Source organism: Andrographis paniculata, unplaced genomic scaffold, assembly GCF_009805555.1.
Source record: "Andrographis paniculata isolate CXL003 unplaced genomic scaffold, ASM980555v1 Contig71END, whole genome shotgun sequence".
In the NCBI taxonomy this organism is placed as follows: domain Eukaryota; kingdom Viridiplantae; phylum Streptophyta; class Magnoliopsida; order Lamiales; family Acanthaceae; genus Andrographis; species Andrographis paniculata.
In genome coordinates, this window is record NW_026137608.1 from 343,521 (window position 1) to 357,796 (window position 14,276).

General features: G+C 41.9%; 1 pseudogene; it reads left to right on the plus strand.

Moving 5' to 3' along the window:
* Positions 1–2,180: 2,180 nt before the first annotated feature.
* LOC127264711 (uncharacterized) lies at positions 2,181–7,343 on the plus strand (annotated as a pseudogene).
* Positions 7,344–14,276: the final 6,933 nt, after the last annotated feature.

Genomic DNA, 14,276 nt, shown 5'->3' on the forward strand with positions numbered 1-14,276 from the left:
GGACATGGGAGAGTTCGATACATAAACTTCCAGCTTATATGAAGACACTTCAAAAGTACATACCGAATACAATTGTCGAGTGGGCCCATGTAGAAGCAGCACATCAAGAGAAATACACATTATGATATGTGTTTTGGGCATTCGGACCTTGTATTGAGGCATACCATCATTGTCAGAATGTGATTAGTGTGGATGGGACTCATTTATATGCAAAATACAAGCATGTTATGTTGATTGCTGCTACTATAGATGCCAATCATCATGTGTTGCTATTAGCCTTTGCCGTTGTTGAAGCAGAGAGTACTGAATCTTGGATGTGGTTTTCCAGCTAGTAAGCAGGTAATTTAATTTATTATAATTTCTTCAAAATGCAATAATTAGACTGTGTTAAATAAAGAACAAATTTACCGCAAAATGATTGTAAGATGGTAGCCCAGGTGGATAGCCAATCCGTGAACGCAATTCAGGATTATAAATAAATCTTCTGGAATGAGTTCTATATCACTGAAGATATTCTGGAGTATATAGCGTATCATGCAAGTTTGATTCACCAATCACCAAGTTAGGCTCATACCAATGTTGAATATATATTTGATAAATTCGCAACCAATTTCTAGCATCTGAGCCTTGTGAAGAACTATGTGTGTTCCTGTTCTCCACTATCGATGGATTATCCGGAATATGCTGAATTAAACCTAACTGTCGAAGTACCCTATCTAAGTGAAGATGCTCGACGCAGCGCTCGTAAAATAAAGGTCATTTGTACCAAAACAAGTGATAAAAATATATTATTATATATTTTCTAGAAATAAATTATAAGATTTAATTAATGTTTCAGATAGATTCATACTCACTTTTGGCATGTATTGATTTGTGCGAGGTAATTGAGCGATTCACGTCCATGCCATATTTTCGATCAAAGAATTTTGGAAAGACTTGAATTAAGCTCCAATGGTAAGGAAAGAGGTGGATTACGGAATTAAAGCTTGATTATTGGAATCGTGATTAATAAGGAGCAATTAAGGGAGTGATTGAGGACCCGGTCATCTATAAAAGGGGGGCCAAGACATTGGATGTGGTATCACAATTCATACTCACTTTTCATAGTCTAAGTGGAGGATTGAGAAGGCCGTTTAGAGAGGAAGCACTTTTGGATGATCATCAAGTTTATTGTTTTATTTATTTATTTATAAGTATGAGTAATTAAATTCCTAGTCCCCAAGGTTGAATGTAGATTTTGGATTGGGATTTGTGAGATTGTGTTATGAGTTAATTTGAATCTTGTTTAAGTAAATTGATATTTGTGTGATTTCTGTGATTCATGTCTGCAATTGTTTTATTTAATCTTTTATCGTGGCCGGATCTTAGATTGGTTTAGCAATTGTATGCCAATTGAACATTTACATCTGTAGTTGTGTATGTATTTCATAAAGTGGTAAATAGGTTAACAAGCTTAGCCTAGGAATCGCATGATCAAATAATTTAATCTTTTCGTAATTGATTAAATATTTGAATTGGGTTTTTCTCATGCTATTTTCAATTGGAGAAATTAATTTATGGTCGTACCTAGATTATTTCTTTGATTAGGGGTGCAGTTAATCGGTCGTACCATTGCCGCCAATGAAGTAAGGAAAAATTGGGTGTTATGATTGTATCTAATGCCTATAACCAATTTATCAATTGAATAACAAGATTATTTAATATCAATGATCGAATCTTAAATCTGGTTTCTTATTCACTCCTTGGCCTAGAAGTTAATCTCTTTGAAATCAAAATTTAATTTTCCATCGTTTATTTTAATTATTTTAGTGAATTGCTAATCCATTCCCCCATATTTAAAATTGTGCCAAACAAAAATTGAACTTCACAGTCCCTGTGGATCGACCTTGGCATCACTTGCTACACGTGGTGTTAGAGTAATTTTATTGGAAGCATCGAGGCTACCAATTTTTGGCGCCGTTGCCGGGAACTGGCGTTTGTTTTATTTTTTTTTTCAATTTTATTATATATATTATATATTTCTATAGTTTATGCCCCGCTCTTCTCGTACAGGAAATTTAATATACGAAGCGGAAATCGAGAGATTGGCGAGGAAATTACGAAAGAAAGCAAAAAGAAAGCTGGAATTTGAAAAGGCATCGAGTTTTCAACTGAGGGAATCGATCAAGCAAGAGCCCGATATGGCGGAAGAGGATACCCGCACGCTCAGGGAGTTGGCTGCGCCTAATTTAAATTTACAACATCTATGCATTACTTTGCCGGAAATTGAAGGTAATGCTAGTTTCGAATTACGATCCGGACTAATACACTTTTTGCCCTCGTTTCATGGCCTTGCAGGAGAAGAACCACATAAACATTTGCAGGAATTCGATGTGGTTTGCTCAAGCATGAAACCACCAATGGTTACGGAAGAGCAAGTAAAGCTACGGGCATTCCCTTTCGCATTGAAGGATGCGGCGAAGGAATGGCTATTTTTTCTACCAGCGGGAAGCGTGACTACTTGGAGGGACATGAAAAAGAAATTTATGGAGAAGTATTTTCCGGCATCGCGGGCAGCGACATTACGCAAAGAAATTTTCGGAATCAAGCAACAACAAAGAGAGACGTTGCACGAATACCTAGAGAGGTTCAACAGGCTTTGTGCGCGACGCCCGCAACACCAAATCACTAACCAACTTTTGCTCCAATACTTTTATGAAGGATTGGGCATGCAAGACCGGAACAACATTGATGCCGCTAGCCAAGGAGCACTGGCGGATAAAACCCCGAAAGCTGCATGGGAGTTGATCACAAGGATGGCAGAGAATTCGCAACAATTCGGAACAAGAGGAGTCGAATATTCGGAAGGTAACGATTCTCTTCGACAACAAATATCTGAACTTACAAAAATTGTTCATCAATTGGCTACAGGAAACACACGCATGTGAAAGCGTGTGGAATTTGCACGAGTTCGGAGCATCACACCGATGCATGCCCTACCCTGCATGAGGACAGTCATGCCGATGTGAAGGCAGCCGGTTTCAACCAACCAAGACGCCCACAATATGATCCCTATTCAAACACCGACAACCCAGGGTGGAAGGATAATCCGAATCTTAGGTATGGAAATTCACACCATCAAGGGTTCCTGCCACAAGCACCTCCGCAACAATTTGCCCAACCACCACCACCGCCTTCCAAATCCAATACTTCACTAGAGGAAATGATGAAGACCATGGCCGCTAACACAATCCAATTTCAGCAAGATACGAGGGCGAGCATTCAAAATCTTGAATCTCGTGTGGAGCAAATAGTGGCGGATCTTCTCCATGTTAAGGAAAGGGAGACGGGGAAATGGCCATCACAACCGGAAAGGAACCCAAAGAATGTTAGTGCCATGACTTTGCGAACCGGAAAGATGGTGGGGGCTCCGGAACCAATCATCCCGAAGGACAAAGACGAGAGCACCATTGAAAAGGGAATCGAGAAGGAAGATGCAAAGAAAAATGAGGTAATTGATAAAATTGTCACTAAATTAAATACTAATCTTGCCCCTTTTCCGTCCAGGTTGGCAAAGCCGATAAAGCCAAAAAGGGATAATGAGATTTTGGAGATTTTTCGAAAGGTCGAGCTCAATATACCCCTATTGGACGCAATCCACCAAATTCCAAATTATGCAAAGTTCTTAAAGGAGTTGTGTACCAACAAGCGGAAGTTGAAGGGCGATGAATGCATCATCGCAAGCGAAAATGTGTCGGCCCTCCTCCAAAGAAAGATTCCACCGAAGTGCGGAGACCCGGGTATGTTCACAATCCCATGTAAAATAGGGCAACTAGAAGTCAAGCCTGCTATGTTAGATTTGGGTGCGGCAATTAATGTCATGCCAAAATCAATCTATAATTGTTTGAATCTTGCACCGCTAAAGAAAACCGGGATTATTATTCAACTTGCTAATAGGACGCATGCATATCCCGAAGGAATTATACAGGATGTCCTTGTCCAAGTCAATGAATTAATTTTCCCAGTTGACTTCTATGTCTTAGAAATGCATGATGAACATTCGCCCAACCCATCACCACTACTTTTAGGAAGGCCTTTTATGTGTACGGCGGATACTAAGATTGATGTAAAGAATGGAATTTTGACGATGGAATTTGATGGGAAAAAATTGAATTCAAAATTTTTGATGCGATTAAATATCCCCTGGATCCTCACTCTGTTTTCTCGTTAGATGTTATTGACCTTGAAGTGCAGGATGCTTTTAAGTTGAGGGGTGACGATGCGCTCGAAGTGGTGCTCACAAAACACTTGGAGGTTCAAAGCATGCCTACTCGAGGATTGAGTCCAGATTTGTTGGAAGTGATGCAAGCCTTAGAAGCTACAACTTTAGTTTCACACAGGTATGCCCTTGCTCCTATATTCTTACCCGAGACTAATATACATTTATTGCCTTCGATTGTGCAGCCGCCGGATTTGGAATTGAAACCACTGCCGAGCCATTTGAAGTATGCCTATTTGGGAGAAAATGAGACCCTTCCGGTGATCATTTCATCGAAGTTGACGACGGAACAAGAGGAAAAATTGATTCAAGTGCTAAAAAAACACAAACAAGCGATAGGATGGACGATAGTGGATATCAAAGGTATAAGCCCCTTATTTTGCACGCATAAGATTACACTTGAGGAAGGCGCAGAGCCGGTGAGGCAGGGCCAAAGAAAGTTGAATCCAATCATGACAGAAGTTGTTAAGAATGAGGTCCTCAAACTCCGGGATGCAGGAATCATATTTCCTATTGCCAATAGTCCTTGGATAAGTCCAATCCAAGTTGTTCCTAAGAAGTCCGGGGTAACCGTAGAGACAAATCAAAATGGTGAGTTAATTCCGGTAAGAAAGCAAACTGGTTGGCGGCAGTGCATCGATTATCGTAAGCTTAATGCCGTGACAAAGAAAGATCATTTTCCTCTCCTATTTATTGACCAAATGATTGAAATATTAGCTGGTCGAGCTCACTATTGTTTTCTAGATGGTTTTTCAGGATATTTTCAGATTGCTATCGCCCCGGAAGATCAAGAGAAAACATCATTCACATGCCCATTCGGAGTGTTTGCCTATAGACGAATGCCATTCGGTCTTTGCAATGCCCCGGCGACATTTCAAAGGTGCATGTTAAGTATTTTTTCTGAATATGTTGAGAAAATTATTGAAGTATTCATGGACGATTTTAGTGTTTACGGGGATAGCTTTCGATAGTTGTCTTGCTAATCTATCTTTGATTTTGGAAAGATGTTGTGAAGTGAATTTAGTACTCAATTGGGAGAAATGTCAGTTTATGGTAGAACAAGGAGTAGTTTTGGGCCATGTTGTATCATCACAAGGCATCGAGGTGGACAAGGCGAAGGTCGATCTAATTTCCATGTTACCATATCCTACTTACGTTCGAGAAGTACATTCCTTTCTGGGTCATGCAGGTTTCTACCGAAGGTTCATCAAGGATTTTTCAAAAATAGCATGCCCATTATTTGAGCTACTACAAAAAGGAGCGGTGTTCGATTTCACCGAGGCGTGCAAGAAAGCATTTGACACACTTAAGAAGTCTTTGTCATCGCCGCCAATCGTGCGCCCCCCTAATTGGGAGCTACCATTTGAGGTAATGTGCGATGCAAGCGATGTTGCGGTTGGAGCCGTGTTAGGACAACAGGAAGGAAAAAGTCCCTACGCCATTTACTATGCCTCAAAAGCCTTGAGTGGAGCTCAATTGAACTACACTGTTACCGAAAAGGAGTTATTAGCAGTAGTTTTTGCATTAGAAAAATTTCGTTCTTACTTGTTGGGTACTAAATTAGTAATTTTTTCTGATCATGCAGCATTACAATATTTAGTGGCGAAAAAGGAAGCGAAACCAAGACTTATCAGATGGCTATTGCTTTTACAGGAATTTGATTTGGAGATTCGGGTCAAAAAGGGGTCGGAGAACCTTGTCGGCGATCATTTGAGTCGTCTCCCTTGTGCCAACAATGACGATTTACCACTAAAGGAGACAGCCCCGGACGAACAATTGCTCCTTCAAGTTGATTATTGTATTCCATGGTATGCTGATTTAGTTAATTATATAGTAACTAAAGCGTATTCCAAAAGCTAAGAGGGACAAACTCAAAAGCGACGCAAAGTACTACATCTGGGATGACCCTTACTTGTGGAAGCGTTGCTCGGATCAAATTTTTCGAAGATGCGTGCAAGAAGGTGAGCACCAATCCATTCTTCAATTTTGTCATACCCTTAATTGTGGGGGACACTTTGGTTCCCAACGAACGGCAAAGAAAGTTTTGGATAGCGGGTTCTATTGGCCAACATTGTTCAAGGATGCCTACACCTTTTGCAAGTCATGCGACAATTGCCAACGTGTAGGTAATCTTTCCTCTCGAGCCGAGATGCCTCAGGTACCAATGTTATTTATTGAAATTTTTTACGTATGGGGTATCGACTTTATGGGCCCATTTCCCATGTCCCATGGATTTTCATATATCATTCTCGCCGTTGATTATGTTTCGAAATGGGTGGAAGCAAAAGCCACCCGGACTAACGATTCTAAAGTGGTTGCAGATTTTATTAAGTCCACCATATTCACTCGTTTTGGAATGCCTAGGGCTATGGTGAGCGATAGGGGAACCCATTTTTGCAACAAAACCATCGCCGCTCTCTTCCAGAAGTATGGCGTGTTGCATAAAGTTTCGACCTCTTACCATCCTCAAACAAATGGTCAAGCGGAGGTGTCGAATCGAGAAATCAAATCTATTCTTGAAAAGACTATTCGACCGGATAGGAAGGACTGGAGTCTCCGCCTCCTAGATGCACTATGGGCTTACCGCACCGCTTACAAGACGCCTATCGGAATGTCGCCATATAGGTTAGTATTCGGTAAGCCGTGTCATCTTCCTGTTGAATTTGAGCACCGTGCTTTTTGGGCAGTAAAAAAATGCAACATGATTATTGATGAAGCGGGAACACATAGAAAGTTACAGTTGCAGGAATTGGAGGAGATTCGGAATGAGGCATATGAGAGTGCCTTGACGTACAAAGCAAAAACGAAAGCCTTTCATGACCAACGAATATTAAGGAAAAATTTTGATGTCGGTCAGAAAGTGCTTCTTTATAATTCTAAGCTCAAGCTTTTTCCCGGTAAATTACGTTCCAGATGGATTGGTCCTTTTGTTATTACTAATGTTTTGCCTTATGGTGCAGTTGAAATTCAAAGCTCAAATAATGAAAAGAAATTTGTGGTGAATGGCCATCGATTGAAACCCTATCTAGAGGGCGTTGAAGCTGAGGACGTGGTTTGGATGGCCATTGAGGATCCCTTAATTTAATTTCGCAATTAATAATAATGTCTAGCCGAAGACGTTAAAGAAAAGCGCTTTTGGGAGGCAACCCAATCTTATTTTATTTCCTGTTTTCTCTTGCACTTTTATTATTATTATTTTTTTTTATTTTTTTTTTTTGGTGTGATTATTTGCTTGTCTTTGCTTTCCGTAGGTGATGATGATTTTTCCAATGTCCAGGGCCTTGATTTGAGCATTTATTTGGCATTCAAGAAAGTGATGCGAATTTCGGCATGCTCATGCCGGACACAAGCATGCCTAAGCTTCAGGGAAGTCTACTATTTCTTAAACTTTTTACTTTCCGCGATGCGCTACATTGAGGACAATGTGCATAATAGGTGTGGGGGGTGAATATCATAAATATCCATTGTTTGCCCGATTGCATGATTGACTTGTGTGCTAAAGACTTGTGTATTTCTTTTCAACATGACATGTTTTAATTAGATGACTTGCCGATGAAGTAAACAATAAATATGCCGAGCACGACATGCTTTACCCTATGCGAGATTTGAGCCTAATAGAGCATTCATTTTAAATGCTATATATTTCTTCTTATATGTGATTGTTGCTCTAAACTTGGTTTTCTAGAACTTGCGTAGCGATGCATGTCGAATTTTATTTCTGAGAAGTCTATGCGATTAATGTGATAAGGGCATTAGAATGAACTATTTAGCCTTCTATATCTCCTACCTAAAAAATTAATCAATTAGTGAGCCTCGTTGAGCTTGAATATCCTATTTTTATTGTTTAAAGAGCTGTATTTTAACCTATAACATTTCTTTCTAAAGCCAAAATTTATTTGAACCTATAGTCAAAGGAAAATGTTTCGAGCTCATATTATTTTAAAGTCTCCAAGGGAATGAGAAGTTATGTCTATTTATTGTTGTTTATTGCTTATGAGAGAAAAAAGTTTGAAAAAAATAAGAAATAAAAAATAAAAAAATAAAATAAAAATTAAAAAAAAATGAAGGAATAAAGCTAACTTGTCGGTTGAGTTGGGTGTACTACGGGTTATCTTGGTGAGCATTCTTCTTACTTAAATTGCAAGAATAAAGTTTTGAGTATACATGCTAATGAAGGAATAAATGAGGAATGAGAAGTTTTACACGGAGTCTATATATTACAAAATGAGCTTGGAATATTTTTTCTTTTTGACTTATTTAGCCGAATAATACCCTATATCCTACCCCAACCTAAAGCCCCGTTACAACCTTATTTAAAGACCCTTTGATTATTTGCATTAGAATTCGAAGAATAAAGAGATGTGATCAATATGCAAGCCTATGAGATAATCATTTTTACGATGCGACACGAGTGACTTGTTAACCCATATATATTTGAGTGTTGAGTGTATACACTTTATTCCTAGTGAGGTTATGTTGCGCTTGGTATGTTTTGAGTTTCACTGAGATAATGATAATATGAATTTGTTTGTGGAGATTATGATTGCATCAAGTTCTTTCGTGTGCTTATTTGGTTTATGCTTGAGGGCAAGCATGGTTTGGGTGAGGGAGAATTGATAAAAATATATTATTATATATTTTCTAGAAATAAATTATAAGATTTAATTAATGTTTTGGATAGATTCATACTCACTTTTGGCATGTATTGATTTGTGCGAGGTAATTGAGCGATTCACGTCCATGCCATATTTTCGATCAAAGAATTTTGGAAAGACTTGAATTAAGCTCCAATGGTGAGGAAAGAGGTGGATTACGGAATTAAAGCTTGATTATTGGAATCGTGATTAATAAGGAGCAATTAAGGGAGTGATTGAGGACCCGGTCATCTATAAAAGGGGGGCCAAGACATTTGATGTGGTATCACAATTCATACTCACTTTTCATAGTCTAAGTGGAGGATTGAGAAGGCCGTTTAGAGAGGAAGCACTTTTGGATGATCATCAAGTTTATTGTTTTATTTATTTATTTATAAGTATGAGTAGTTAAATTCCTAGTCTAGTCCAAGGTTGAATGTAGATTTTGGATTGGGATTTGTGAGATTGTGTTATGAGTTAATTTGAATCTTGTTTAAGTAAATTGATATTTGTGTGATTTATGTGATTCATGTCTGCAATTGTTTTATTTAATCTTTTATCGTGGCCGGATCTTAGATTGGTTTAGCAATTGTATGCCAATTGAACATTTACATCCGTAATTGTGTATGTGTTTCATAAAGTGGTAAATAGGTTAACAAGCTTAGCCTAGGAATCGCATGATCAAATAATTTAATCTTTTCGTAATTGTGTATGTGTTTCATGGAAGTACGTTCCGCGGAAGTTGTATATTATTCTTCTGAAGTTTACCCGTTGTCTATGATGCTGGAGGATGTAGGGATATGGAAGGAGTGTAACTTAACCATAAAAGGGTTCGAAATCAGAATAGAGGCCGACGAACGGCCTAACGGTCCAGACAGTCGTTATGTCTGACAACCTAATTATACAAGATTGGGAGGCAAGGGCAGGCAGGTCGGGTTGCCCATTCATACAAGAAGGCGACCTTGCCGCCCCACTACCCGATGAACAGGCAGGAATGGCTCCTGGACCGCCTGGATACGATCGGAATGAAGAAAATGTTCAGCTGCCAATCCAGAGAGCTGCTCCACCTTTCGAAGCTCAAAATCCTCTGGAAGAGGTTAACCTGGGGAGTGATTTAGTGCCTCGGATGACGCAGATCAGCCCCCTACTAGACGGCGACGCAAAAGAACGAATGGTTACTCTGATCCGCGAATTCAGAGACAGCTTCGCATGGGACTACCATAAGATGCCGGGGTTATCAAGAAATCTGGTGGAGCACCGAATGCCCATTAAGGCTTCGTGCCAGCCGCACAAGCAAGCTCCTAGGCGTTTCAACCCAGAATTACTGCCAAAGGTAAAAGAAGAGGTCGAAAAACTCCTCAAAGCTAATTTCATTCGAACGTGCAGGTATCTAGAGTGGATCTCTAATATCGTTCCCGTACCGAAGAAGAATGGGAAAATCCGCATTTGCATAGACTTCCGGAATCTCAACCTAGGGACTCTGAAAGACGAATATGTTATGCCGATCGCCAACATGCTCGTAGATTCCACGGCGGGATACGAAATCCTATCCTTCATGGACGGATACTCAGGATACAATCAAATATATCTGGCCGAAGAGGATACCCATAAAACGGCCTTTCGTTCCCCCGGAGCAATCGGAATCTTCGAATGGATAGTTATGCCTTTCGGCTTGAAGAATTCCGGAGTGACCTACCAGAGAGCGATGAACGCAATTTTTCATGATCTGATCGGCGCTAACATGGAAGTATACATAGACGACGTGGTTGTGAAATCCTGAGCCTTCGCCACCATTATTAGACCTTCGCAAAGCATTCACACGGATGAGGCAGCATGACCTCAAGATGAACCCGGCAAAATGCGCCTTCGGGGTACAGGCAGGAAATTTTCTAGGGTTCTTGGTGCATCAGAGGGGTATCGAGGTTGATAAAAACAAGGCTAAGGCTGTCCAAGACCTCGGACCTCCCCGCAACATCAGGGAATTGCAAAGTCTAATGGGAAAGGTCAATTTCTTAAGAAGATTCATCGCCAATGCGGCTGGGAGGATGAAGGCCTACTCTACGTTATTACGTGGGAAGAAAGACGCATTCGAATGGGAAGATGCCCAACAGGAAGCCCTAGACCAGATCAAGCAGGCGCTAACATCTCTGCCGGTGTTAATGCCGCCGATCCTTGGAAAGGGGCTGAAACTATATATAGCTGCGACAGACGATACGACAGGCTGTCTTTTGGCCCAGGACGATAACGAAGGTCGAGAACGCGCTGTTTATTATCTTAGTAAGACCTTAAATGAGGTCGAAACTCATTATTCAGGTGCTGAAAAACTTTGTTTATCCTTATATAATGCTTGTACAAAATTAGAATATTATCTGCTACCAGTCGAAACTAAGGTTAACTGTAAAGTTGATCTCCTCCGCTATTTGCTAAACAGGCCAGTCCTTCGAGGCCGTTTGGTTAAATGGGCACTAAAGTTAGCGTCGTTTTCATTAACGTATCAGCCTCTCAAGGCCGTCAAAGGACAAGCCATTGCCGATTTTTTAGCCAAACATCCGGGGATGGTTTAGGCTACGTCCATAGATTATGTAGGGCTAGAACCCTGGATAGTAGCTTTCGACGGATCTAGTACCACAAGGGCAACCAGAGCATACATAATAATTCATAGCCCAGAAGGAGAGGTATGACGCTTCGCGCATCAACTTCTGCAAGGCGTCACGAATAACCAAGCCGAGTATGAAGCGTTGCTTTTGGCTTTACGTTTCCTCGTGGCCCGAAAGGTCAAGAAGATCATCATTCGCGGGGATTCTCAATTAGTTATCCGACAGGCCCTTAAAGAATTCAAGTGTAGAGATCCACAACTTCAGATTCTTCTCCACAAAGTTCACGGTCTCCTACAGCAACTTACGGACGCGGTTTTAGAAGATATACCCGGAGACAAGAATGTGGAAGCAAACGACTCGGCACAGTGGGCTTCCGGTTTCAAAAGGGGATACAGGCCTCGAGAATTCGAATGTTCGCAGGTCACCACGCCAGATTCGGATTGGCGAACCCCCTTGCTGGAAGGGCTAGCAGACTCCGGGAAGGCCACTTCAAAAGCCGAACGATATCAGCTCATGAAATACACTCAAATTAATAGGGAGCTATATCGACGAAGGTCGGACGGGACGCTGGCGTGCTGCCTAGGGCACAAGGAAGCACTGAAGGCCATGACAGAAGTCCACGAAGGCATTGGAGATACACATTGGGCTGAACCCACGATGAGGTGGACGATACTTCGCTACGGCTATTTTTGGCCGCGAATATCACAAGATTGCATAGATTATGCGTGCGGGTGTCCAGCGTGTCAATGCCATAGACCACTTCGACAAATCCCCGTGGAGGAGCTCCATTCAATCGTTAAGCCCTGGTCTTTCCTGGGTTGGGCGATGGACGTGATTGGGAAGATCCATCCCTCATCATCTAAAGGACATTCGTTTATTCTTGTAGCCACCGACTACTTCACAAAGTGGGCGGAGGTTATACCACTCGCCAAAATGCAGTAGAGCAATATCATACGCTTCATTAAAAAAAATATTATCCATAGATTCAGCATCCCCAAGACTATCACTACTAATCAAGGTACCGCGTTCATGGTGACAAAGGTCAAGGCATTCATGGCTCAATATGGAATCCAATTGCTCCATTCTTCCCCCTACTACCCCCAAGCTAACGGGCAGGCCGAGGCAACGGACAAGGTGCTAATTTCAATTATCATAAAATTTTTGGAAGATAATCCAAGAAGTTGGCATGATACGTTGGATGAAGCGCTCTGGGCATACCGGAACGCCAAATCTTCGGTGACCGGCAGCACCCCCTACCGGCTAACTTATGGACACGATGTCGTGCTCCCACTGGAAATTACAGTACCATCACTCCGGACTTTGCAGACGAACGGACTCTCGATGGAAGAAAATGACCAAGCACTACTGCAAGAGCTCGATGCTTTACCTGAAGAGAGGTTGCAAGCACTCGAACATACTCAAGATCAAAAGAAAAAAGCATAAAAGGCCTTCCAAAAGCACGTTAGACCTCAGACCTTCTAGGAAGGCGATATGGTTTGAAAGGTCATTCTTCTGATCGGGCCGAAAGATCCGAAATTCAGAAAATGGTCACCCTCATGGGAGGGACCGTTCATTATATCTGCCAAGACAACCGGCGGTGCATACTGATTAATGGAACCTGAAGGAAAAGAGTCGAACACGGTCATTAATGGAAAGTATCTCAAGCGATTCTATCCGTCCATTTGGGATTTAGAATAGGAGATGACTCCATAATAAAAAAGATGGTTAGTTCACAAACAGGACAAGGGTAACCTGGATTGAGCTACTACTAAAGCTAGGTCGACACGGGCACTGCAGTCATGGCTATTAAAACGACTCCCTCCGTCACTTACAGACCATCACAAAAGGAACCAAAAACAAAAGGGGAGGGGATGATTCAAGTCAAAGTTACACGGGCAAGGAATAAGTTATTGGTTCATAGGAGAGTCACTTGAACTTGCATCATGCATGACATGAACATCTATGAGCCCAATACTAACGGCGGACGTACCCGCGACTGGTGGATTAGGTGCCGTCTCGGCAGCGTACGGATCCCCAGCCACAGCAACCAGCATTGGAGGAACACGACCGGCAAACTCTGAAGTCCTAGGGCGCGAAGAAGCCCATAAGGCCGTTACACTAGGCCACGCCAGACGCAGCTCCTCTAGTCCCCGCTCAACCCGTTGGAGATTCTTCTCGAAAACAGGTTTTTTGCCGTGGAGTCCAGATAGGGGTTCATCCAAGGCCCTCGCGTGATCGTACATTTCCATCCTCCGAGCAGTCCTAGAGGCAAGACTCGCAGCCACTCGTGCCAATTCTGGTGGGATCTCCCTTAGACGCTCCTCGATCCTGCTCAATTCGGCACGTAAAGCTTTCTATTCGGCATGGAGATCCGCAGTCAGAACAGATGCCTGCAGGGTGTCCAAAACGACCGAATCCTCCGGTAGGGCAGACTGATACCCATTAAAGGGATCCGGACCTAGATCTTCAAAACTAGCTGGGGCAGAGGTGTCGGTAGCAAGGCTGTAGGCAAAGTATGTCTCCACGTCAGCAGGAACAAATTTCGGGGCCAAAGGAACAGGGGGAGAAGGAGACGTCCTGACGGGCTCAGGTCTGGGTGAGACATGGAACGAACCCGGGCTGAATAAACCGCCTTTCCCGAAGTTGTAGTTCCATGCGAAACCTACGTGCATTTACCAAGTTAAAAGCCGATTCTAGGAGCTAATCAGAGTCAGCTATTAGACTTTTACCCAAAAGGGCGAGGAAGGGGAGGCAGATTGTTCGGTTGACTTAGCGACGGTCTCAGAG